The sequence below is a fragment of the Rhinolophus sinicus genome, chromosome 16 (assembly GCF_057876585.1).
Source record: "Rhinolophus sinicus isolate RSI-liver-muscle chromosome 16, RSI-T2T, whole genome shotgun sequence".
NCBI classification, from domain to species: Eukaryota; Metazoa; Chordata; class Mammalia; order Chiroptera; family Rhinolophidae; genus Rhinolophus; species Rhinolophus sinicus.
In genome coordinates, this window is record NC_142516.1 from 77,690,123 (window position 1) to 77,701,262 (window position 11,140).

At 37.6% G+C, this 11,140-nt stretch overlaps 1 long non-coding RNA gene across 5 annotated transcripts; it reads left to right on the top strand.

Annotated features, from left to right (window-relative positions):
• The first annotated feature begins 386 nt into the window (after positions 1–386).
• LOC141571100 (uncharacterized) lies at positions 387–10,756 on the top strand. Of its 5 annotated transcripts, XR_016019213.1 has the most exons (4): positions 387–608; positions 4,104–4,147; positions 6,832–8,903; positions 9,778–10,756. It is a non-coding gene; the product is annotated as an uncharacterized LOC141571100 (long non-coding RNA). The 5 variants fall into 5 exon arrangements; XR_016019214.1 differs by lacking the exon at positions 4,104–4,147; XR_016019212.1 differs by lacking the exon at positions 4,104–4,147 and having other exon boundaries at positions 399–608; positions 7,919–8,903.
• Positions 10,757–11,140: the final 384 nt, after the last annotated feature.

The following is an 11,140-nucleotide window of genomic DNA, read 5'->3' on the forward strand; positions in this document are numbered from 1 at the left end:
TATTTGATAAAATGGCTTTATACAAAAAAATATTACACAAGTTAGTGTGAATTTCCCTTAGAAGGCTCAGTCCAATCTTTATAACAATCTATTTGGAAATATGCACAAACACACTCAAGGAGATTTAACATACTTTTTAGAGCAATGAGAATACCTAGTACATTTTCAGTTTATACACTTAACAAGTTCTAAATACATCTGCTTTGTAATTTCATTTCTCATTTTAAATCCATATACATCCTAACTTCTTTCTCTTTACAACTTCCTATATTCCTGACTCCAGATGTTATTTTATATCCTATGAAAACTAACTTTTGTTCTTATTGTTCCCAATGAATCATGGTGTCTTCTCACAGTGTTTTGTTTTGAAGGACCAATCCTCAGGTTTGTAGAAACACAGGAAAGCAGCATTCCTGTGCAAAAATCTTGTAATGTCTGTGTCTATTCATTCAGGCTGTCATGACAACAGCTCTGGCTCTTAAAGTGAAATTCCAATGTAGGCTCATCTCCATTGGCAACAAGGCAATGCGTGCGTCTCATCTTAGTACAGCAGAGGGCTTGGGGAGTATCAATGACCTCCAGATAGACTCCTTGGGCATCACAGACAGGTAAGGCCTATCACATGTTTTTATCATGGCATGCTTGTTTTCAAACTTTTGATACTAGACAAAAATGAAAAATACACAACATATCTTTCCTCTGTCTCTCTCTCTCTCTCTGTCTCTCTCCTTCGCTCTCTTTCTCCTCTCTTTTTCTGTTCTCTCTACCATAGACAATGAAATATTTAGGAAATACTAATGTTTACATTAAATCCAGAAAATTGCTTCTCTAAATTCTTTTCAGCATTTCCCCAATGGTTATATTTTACATAACTTTAGTTTTACATAACAATATCAGTGGTTTCAGTACGTGTGTGTAATCCTTCCTGCCATTCCATCCTGTAACCACTACCACAGTTTCAATACACAACCATTCCATCACCACAAAGGTCTCTCCTATGCTGCCCCTCTCTTTTTCCCACCATCCCTAGCTCCTAGAAACCACTAGCTTGTTTTCCATCACTATAATTTTCTCATTTCAAGAATTTTATATAAATGGACTCATGCAATGTGTGGTCTTCAGACACTGGCTCTTTATTCAGCATTAAATTTTCAAGATTCATCCAAGATGTTACACCTACCAAAAGTTTGCTTGTTTAGGGCTGAGTAGTATCCCTTGGTATGCATAAACCATAGTGTGCTTAGTAACTCACCCATTAAAGGACATTTTGGGTCTTTCCAGTTTCAGGAAAATGCAACTGAAGTTGTTATGTACAGGCTTTTGAATGTATATAGCTCTCAGTTTCTCTAAGGTAAATGCCTGGAGTGCAATTACCAAGTCATATGATAAATGCATGTCAAACAATTTTTTAGAATGGCTGTACCATTTTACACTCCCATCAAGAATGTATGAGAATCCAGATTTTGTGCATCACCACCATTATTTGTGCTGTCATTATTATTTATATTAGTTGTTCTTGTAGGTGTGTAGTGACATTCACTGTAGTCTAATTTGCATTTTCCTAATGGCTACCTGGAGCCCCTATTTATGTGTTCATTTATTTGCCTTCCATATATTTTCCTTAGCGAAATGTATGTTCGTGTTCATTGTCCATTTTCTAATTGGGTTACTTGTTTTTCTATTGCTGAGTTTTGAGAGTTTCCTTTTATGTTCTAGATACAAGCCCTTTGTCAAATATGTGGGTTGCAAATATGTTTCCTAGTTGAGAGCATGTATTTTCATCCTTTTAAACAAGCTGTTTGCAGGGCAAAATTTTTATAATTTTGATGAAGTCCAATTTGTCATTTTTTTTCTCATCGACAAAGTTCATGAGACTGGCATATTTACCAGAATGCCATATCAACTGATGTACAAAATAATAAAAAAAAACACACAAGTATTATAGGCCCATTGTGTGTGCCACATACTATTGTAAACATTTTTTTAATCTAACTCTCATGACACTACTACAAGTTAGAAACTCATACCATCCCATGTTTAAAAATGAGGAAAAAGAGGCACAGAAAGATTAAGAAAAGTGCCATAGTTAGGATTTAAACCCAGGGAGTCTGACACCCAGCTTAGAGCGTCAGAAAAAAAGAAATTTTATTTATTGCAATGAAAAATATACGATCTACAGTGCTAGAGAGATGATGCTCTGGTCCATACAGTCTTTCTTTGTTAAGATAGCAACATGGAGGCTAAACTATAATCAGAAGAATCCTTGGGGAGCAAAGATGTAGTATATTTGCCAAATATTTAAAGTGTTTAGCTGACACCTGAGGGATGCTGGGCCAGGGTGCACAGTACCCTGGTCACAGATTCAATGGGCGTTAACAACGTTTGTTTGAGACCAACATTGCTTGAATGGTGCTCCTTTTCCTCATGTACAATGCCATCACTAGGGTTACAGCCAGGCCACACTGGCCTAGGATTAATTTCTCTAAATTTTCTAATCATTGGGAAAATTTTCTAATCACTGGGAAAATGATATTTCTGTGATTTCCAAATACCTAGTCACCGATGACCATCTCAGTACAAGGTCCATATGCTATCCAACAAAGGAAAAGCATATTCTAAAGATCGAATGATATTTTAATGTATTGGGTGGCACTCCCTAGTTATTAAAGCAGGAAGTGTGAATATATTTTTAGTGTGTTTGATTTTATTTTTATACAAGCATAATTTTACATACCTATTAAAATGTTATCACTTACACTCTTCTAACATTTTTTTTCTTTCTATTTGATTGCTTTCTCTCCCCATATCACTGCTCCCACAAGAAGCCTGTATTAAAATAACAGGTTTTGGGGGATTTCTTGTCAACATGTTTGTTTGTCTTGATCATTTGTTGCTTTTTTATATCCCATCTATGGGTGAAATCATATGGTTTCTTGACTTTTTCTGTCTAACTTATTTCGCTTAGCGGGGTGATCTCAAAATCCTTCCAAGTTGTCTCAAATGGCAGTACTTCATTTTTCTTACGGTCGAATAATAGTCCATTGAATATATGTACCACATCTTCTTTATCCAATCATATATTGATGGACACTTTGGTTGTGTTCATGTTTTGTCCACCATGAAAATGCTGCAATGAACATAGGGGTACATATATTTTTATGGATAAATGTTTCAGATATTTTTGGGTAGCTACCCAGAAAAGGAATTGCTGGGTCATATGGTAATTCTATTCTTAATTTTTTGAGAAACTTCCATACTGTTTTCCATAGTGGCTGTACCAATTTACAGTCCCACCAGCAGTATATGAAGATTCCTTTTTCTCCACAACCTCTACATACTTGTTATTACTTGTAATGTTGATAATAGCCAATCTAGCCAATCTAACAGGTGTGAGTTGGTATCTCATTGTGGCTTTGATTTGCATAGGAAAATGCTATGGGTTTGTTCTTCTTTCTCTGGATTGCTTTGATTATTTGGGGTCTTTTGTGGTTCAAAGCAGATTTTAGGATTGTTTTTCTATTTCTGTGAAGAATGCCATTGGAACTTTGATAGGGACTTTATTGTATCCACAGATGCCTTTTCAGTCGTATGGATATTTTAACAATATTAACTCTTTCAATCCATAAACTTGGGATGTCTTTCCATGTGTTTGTGGCTTCTTTGATTTCTTCTAACAAAGTCTTATAGTTTTTATTGTACAGATCTTTCATTTCCTTGGTTTAATTTATTCCTAGTCATTTATTGATTTGGATTCTGTTGTGAATTGGATAGTTTTCTTTATTTCTTTTTCTGATTTTTCATCCTCGTTGTGCAGAAATTCAACTGATTTCTGTATGTTGTTTTTGTATCCTGTAACATTACTGAAATAGTGTCCTACCATATGATCTATATTGGAGAAAGTTCTGTGTGCACTTGAAAAAAATGTGTATTCTGCTACTGTTGGATGGAATGTTCTATATGTCTGTTAAATTGGTTTGGTCTAAAGCGTGGTTCAATTTCAATGTTTCCTTGTTGATTTTCTGTCTGGATGATCTATCCATTGTTGAAAGTGGGGTATTGAAATACTCTACTATTATTTAATTGTTGTCTATTTCTCCTTTTAGATCTGTTGGTATTTGCTTAATATATTTAGGTGTTCTGATGTTGGGTGCGTATATATTTTTTATTATTATATCTTGATATATTGACCCCTTTGTTATTATTTAATAACCTTCATTGTCTCATCACTATAAGTCTGTTTTGTCTGATACAAGTATGGTTATCACCACTTTCTTTTAGTTTTCACTTGCATGAAATATCTTCTATCTCTTCACTTTGAGCCTATATATATCCTAAAGCTGAAATTAGTCAGTATATTGTTGAGTCTTATTTTTTTATCCATCCACCCACTCTGCCTTTTCATAGGTAAATTCAATTCATTTACATTTAGAATGATTATTTATATATAAAGACTTACTTCTGCCACCTTAATTTGCCTTCTGCTTGATTTGTATTTTCATTGTTTCTTTTTCCTTTTGTTTCTGCCAACCTTTGTAATGTAATAGATTTCCATGGTCATATGCTCTGTTTCCCCTTTTTTATATGTTGCAAATCTACTCTAGAGATTTGCCTTGTGGTCCATGAGGCTTATATAAAACATCTCATAAATAAAAGAGTTCATTTTATGCTAATAGCAACTTATCTTCACTTGCCAATAATGAGTCCACCCTTCTACTCCTCCCATTTTATTTTTTGATGTCACAATTTACCTCTTTTTATGCTGTGCATTCATTAACAAGTTATAGAGCAATAACTATTTGGATGCTCTTTTCCTTTAACTTTTATCCTATGAAGTGGTTAATAGTTAAGTAGTTAACATGCTATCCTATTATAGAATTGGAGTTTTCTAAGTCTGACAATTTTTCACCTTTTCCAGTGTGTTGTATACTTTCATAAATGCTAATGACACTGATTAGTGTCTTTTTGATTCAGCTTGAAGAACTCCTTTGAGCATTTTCTCCAAGACATGTCTAGTGAAGAATTCCCTCAGCTTTCGATTGTCTGGAAAAGCCTTTATTTCTCCTTCATATCTGATGGATAATTTTGCTGGATAAAGTATTCTTGGCTGGAAATTTTTATCTTTTAGTGCTTTGTATATGTCATTCCACTTTCTACTCACCTGAAGGATTTTTGCTTAGAAATTTACTTATAGACAATTGAAGGGTTTTTTTGTAAGTTACACTCTTTTTCCCTGGCTGCCTTTACTATTCTTTCTTTATCCCTGATTTTTGATAGCTTTATTATAATTGTCATGGAGAAGGACTTAGATGACCAAGCCTTTCCCCAGTTTGGGGAAATTTTCAGCTATTAGTTCTTTAAATAAAATTTCTGCTGCCTCCTCCCTCTTTTCTCCTTCTGGAATATTTATTATTCTGTAGTTTGTCCTTTTGGCTGAATCCCATAAATCAAAAGGGGGTTTTGACATTTTTATTCTTTTCTCTTTTTTCTCTTGTAACTGTGTTGTTCCACAATTCCTGTCATCTAACTCATTTATTCTATCTTCCATCTGCTCTACTCTACTACAGATGCTCTCTACTGTATTCTTCACTTCATTCATTGAATTCTTCAGCTCCAAAATTTGTTTGGTTATTTTTTATGATTTCCCTCTCTTTTGTAACAGAACTCATGTGTTCATGTATCTTTTTCCTAATGTAATTGAACTGCGTTTCTGAATTTTCTTGAAGCATATTGAGTTTCTTCAATACAACCATTTTTTAATTCTCTGTCAGCTAGATTATAGCATTCTATGTCTTCGGTTCAGTTGTTGGGACTTATTGATACATTTTGCAGGGACATATTTCCTTGATTTTTAAAGTTTCTTGTATTTTGCATTGATGCTTTTGCATTTGAAGTATCATTACCGGTTATCTTCAGATGGGGTACTGTTCCTTGGTATGGCTTCTCTGGGGTTTTCTAGGCTTATTATAGACTCTTCTTGTGGCAGAATTCCTAACCTTTATGTTTTCTGTTATTCTTATAATTCACCAGGCTGGCTGCAGGAAACCTCTTTTGCTATCCAGAAGATGGCACTATAGCGCCAGCTTAAGGTTTCTTCCTTGCCTACAGACCCTGGTTCGTTTTTCTGTGAGCACTTTGATTACCTGACCTGCTCTCACTACCTCACTTAAAGAGTGTACATAAGAATTCTGCTGCAGAGTTGGGAGAGGTGTGGGTTCAGCATCGGGGTACCTGCAGACCAATGGAGAAATCCTCCAGTGGGGTACTTTCACAGGCTTGTGGGTGGACCTCCTGCTCATGTCCTGAAGCAAACACTAAGAGCCACGTTCCTTTAAGTTCCTTTAATGCTCTTTGATATTCTTATGTGCTTCCTTCCCTTTCTCTTCCTTTCCCCCAGTCATGAAAGACCCGCCTCAGAAATCAGGGTGTTGCTAAAGAGAAATGGGTTTCTCTGGCCATGACCCACATAAGTGTGACAGCTGGGCAGTCACGCACCACTTTCTACCTTCTCCACTAGACAGGTGTCACCACTGTCACCTCCTCCATGAGAGAAGTAACCACTGCTGCTGCAGAACTGTTTAGCCCCATGGATTGGAAGGGAAGTGGCTCTAGCGAGTTCCCATCTTTCTTCTGCATCCAAACTTACCTGTATTCCACTCCAGCAGCATGCTGGAATCTCCCCTCAGGTAGATTGGACTTCTCTCTACAAATTCTCTCTTGCCCATGGGTATCTGCCCAGTTATCCTGCCACTGAACCAACTATGGTGGGTGGGGAAGGTTTGCTGACTGACTTTGATTTGCATTCCTTAACAAAGTTTTATTGTTTATTTTCAGATGTACAGTGAGCAAGAATGCCCCAGCTCCTTTTCATGGAGGGCTGAAGAACTTATTTTAATGTGTGGATATCTAATTAGTTGTTAAATGAAGGGGAGAGGAAGGAGGAATAACTTACACTGCCAAGATACTATCCTCACTTTCATATTTGACATCTTAGAAACCTTTCAGGCCCTCCTGAGGCTGGCTCATCCAGAAGAATGCCTTTGATATGCAAACTAACCAATCCAGAGCCATACACGCTGTGGCCTATATTGGGCCTTTACACCCCAGTAGTAAAATTTTCTGGCACTTAGTCACCCAGGGCCAGGTTCTTGGCAACTAGGGACCACTCCTATAGCCCAAGGCCTGCCAAAACTTCACAACATATAAATATAGTTTCAGATGGATCATGGACATTTCTGAAAGAAAACGTTGGAGACTGTCTTCTTGACTTTGGGTTGGCAAAGTATTTCTGGTCAGAGAAAGTTATAATAATAATAAATAGTAAATGAGACAACACTCATTTCAAAAACACCAATAAGAGAGTAATAGCTACACATATAACTGACAAAGAACTACCATCCAGAAGAGAGAAACTTCTTATTACTCAATAATTAAAAAAAAAAAAAAACACAGCCGAATGAAAAATGGGTAAAATACTTGATAGATGCTTGACCAATAAATATACAAAACTGGCCAATAAATTCATGAAAAAACTCTTCCAAACATTTTTGCTTAGGAAAGCACAGTAAAAATCTAGTGAGATTGAAATTTTATGTTGAATCACAATAATAATAAGACCTGGTAGAATGGATAAGAAAAAAAGGTATTTGTAATACTGTGGAGCAACCAGAATGCTTAAACATTAGTGATGGGAGGCTGTAATTGCATAATCATATTAGAAAGAACTCGGTGGTTTTATAAGAATTTAATAGACAATGGATTACTAAGGATTAAAATGGGAGAGAATTTTATAAATACAGCAAAATAGTTGAATCTCATAAAAATTATGGTGAGGGCATGGGTGATGTGATGAACAAAAGAATCTTCATGAAAGCTTGTAAAATGAACCCTCACTTCTCCCATTTCTTTACTCAACTTCTAGAACCCTGGCAGCCCCTTACTGCAACCAGGAAGGAGACCTCAGAATACTCATGTGAAGACCTGGAGCTACCCAAGTCAATTCCCTCCATATCCACACGCTTCCTCATATAATTAATCCAGAGAGAAGCGCTGAAAGACACAGACCCACCCAGGCACACAGAGCTCCCACTCAGCTATTTCCTCTTTACCACACACATAGGAATGCACAGCCAATGCACAGGACCACTTGATACCTGAGGACAAACACTAGCAGGAAAGATGGAGGACAAAACACACACATAGGAAGAAGAGACGAAGGAACAGAAAAAAAAATTCAGAGACATAGGAAAACATCAAATATATATCTATTAATGTCTTCAATGTGATTAGAGAAACTGAATCCATTAAGATCTATCTATCTATCTATCTATCTATCTATCTATCTATCTATCTATCTATCTATCTATCATCTATCTACCGTCTATCTATACACATGTGTACATACAAAGTCTGACAAGTTTGCAAACTTGTTGCAATGATGTTGCTAACCTTTTATGATATCAGAGGGATTATTCACTATGAATTTGTACCAACTGGACAAACAGTTAACTAAGTTTACTATTTGGAAGTGCTGAAAAGTCTGCGTGAAAAAGTTCGCCAATAATTCAACAATTCAACAATGCATCACAACAATGCACCAGCTCACAGGGCACTGTGTGTGAGGGAGTTTTTAGCCAGTAAAGAAATAATGGCATTGGAACACCCTCCATACTCATGTGATCTGGCCCCCAATGACTTCTTTCGTTACCCAAAAATAAAGGAAATACTGAAAGGAAGACATTTTGATGACATTCAGGACATCAAGGGTAATACAACAACAGCTATAATGACCATTCCAGAAAAAGAGTTCCAAAATTGCTTTGAAGAGTGGGCTAGATGCTGGCATTGGTGCATAGCTTCCCAAGTGGAGTACTTTGAAGGTGACCATAGTGATATTCAGCAATGAGGTATGTAACACTTTTTCTAGGATGAGTTCGTGAACTTACTTGTCAGAGCTTATATACATTATAGATATGTGTATATGTATGTGTATGTGTATATATGCATGTATATGCATGTTTAAGTATACATATATATGTGTGTATATATATGTATATATGTATATATGTATATATATGCATATACATACAGAAGGTGCCAAAAAATGTATACAAATTTATTTTTTTATTTTTTTGAGGGGAATATTGGGGAACAGTGTGTTTCTCCAGGTCCCATCTAGTTGTGGAGGGAGTAGCTCAGCTCCAAGCCCAGTTGCTGTTTCGAATCTTTAGTTGCAGGGGGCGCAGCCCACCATCGCATGCGGTAATTGAACCAGCAACCCTATTGTTCAGAGCTCATGCTCTAACCAACTGAGTCATATGGCTGCCCCTCCGGAAGCTCAGTGGCAGCTCATCTTCAATCCAGTTGTGGAGGGTGCAGCTCACTGGCCCATGTGGAAATCGAACTGGCAACCCTGTTGTTCAGAGCTCATTGCTCTAACCAACTGACTCATCCAGCCGCCCCTGTATACACAGTTTAAGAAAGGGAAAAACTGTATTAAAATTTTAATACTTAATATATAGTCACGTTGACTTCTGCAATTAGAAGAGTTGCTCAAAGTGGTTACCATCAGCATCCAGACAATTCTGATTACAGCAAACTACTGTTACATAGATAACATGTCTTAAAATGTGTATACATTTTTTTAGTACCCTCTGTGTATATATATACATATATATATATATATATATATATATATATATATATATATATATATATATGTATATGTACATGGCAGAGGCTGATTGCACCACAACCCCAACACCCCCACTTAATTTCTAGGTAGGTTTGAAGGATTAACGATGCTCACATGGAATGAAGAATCCCAGCCGCGGTGAGAGGGGATGCATTCAATGGTTCATAGGATATTAGCGCTGAAATGACCTGAAAAGCAAGAGGACTTGGAGGGATGTCTTAGGTGGAGGTGGAGGTAGACAAATGCACCCTGGCAGTTGGGGCGGCCTGAGTGGAGAGGAGGGAACAGTGCTGCTTTAAGACACACCCCTGGGGAAGGAAACATCAGGGCTTCTGGTCTCTTGGCAGGTTTAGAAAAGCTCTTGTGAAGTAATGGTTTTCACATCTTCTAGGGACTTGCGTGTTTGTAGCATCTCCTCCTCTTGCCTTGAGTGCTTGGATCTCTCTTCCTTCAGTTCTTGAACCAGGGAAGTAATTTCTTGCCTCGGCATCAAGATCATGGTCGCCTTTTGTCAGCGTTTGTAAGGCTGGGTATATTTAATGATTTCCTCTCGTCTGGCATCCTCTAAGGATGGCTAGATCCCTGCATAATTCTTTTTTGACAGGCTGAACTTGTCAGTGAATGGGCATTTCTCTTCAATCTGTGTGCCACTGTTTCTGCCAGCTGTGCTTCACATCTTATATAAAGTCGACTCCAAACAAACCGAACAAGTTTGACTGTAAGTAAGAGACCTACCGAGAGGCAGACGACAGGTGGACAAGCCATGGTCTCCCACTGGAGGGCGTGGACAATGAGGCATGGACTTAGGCCATTGGGCAGCAGCTCTGCTGACACCTTGCCCAGCTTGCCAAGGATCAGCCTAAAGCCCGACTCCGCAGAGGACCACAGCCCCTCCGTGGACCATCTGCACAGGGACTGCCCTGTCGTCATGGAGACTCCGGCCACAGAATACCCGGGACTCCCCAACATTCCTTCTGGAACCCGGCCAGCAAGGGCAACTGGTCATCAGTGGTATGGTTGGGTTGGGAGAGATTTGTAAATAAAATATGCTCGCCTTCATTACTACCTAATGATTATTCTTCATTTCTGTGTGTTTTTGTATCAGTATAAATTAAGTGAAAACAGAAATCTTCTGGGTACGACTTGATACATTGTTAAAACTTTATATCTGCTTAAGGTATCCAACAAACCCATCTATGCAGGCAGACCTTGGAGATATTGTGGGCTGGGATCCAGATCACCTCAGTAAAACAGTATCACAATCAAGTGAGTTGTAATCTTTTTCCTTCAACAGGTAAAAAAAAAAAAAATGCAACATCTGCAAAGCACAATAAAGTGAAGTGCAATACAAGGTAGGCCTGTACATGGATCTTGTCTATTAACACAAGAAATACCCCCATGGAACTTGTCAATCAATGACCACCCATATACCCACCACATGCAGTCTCT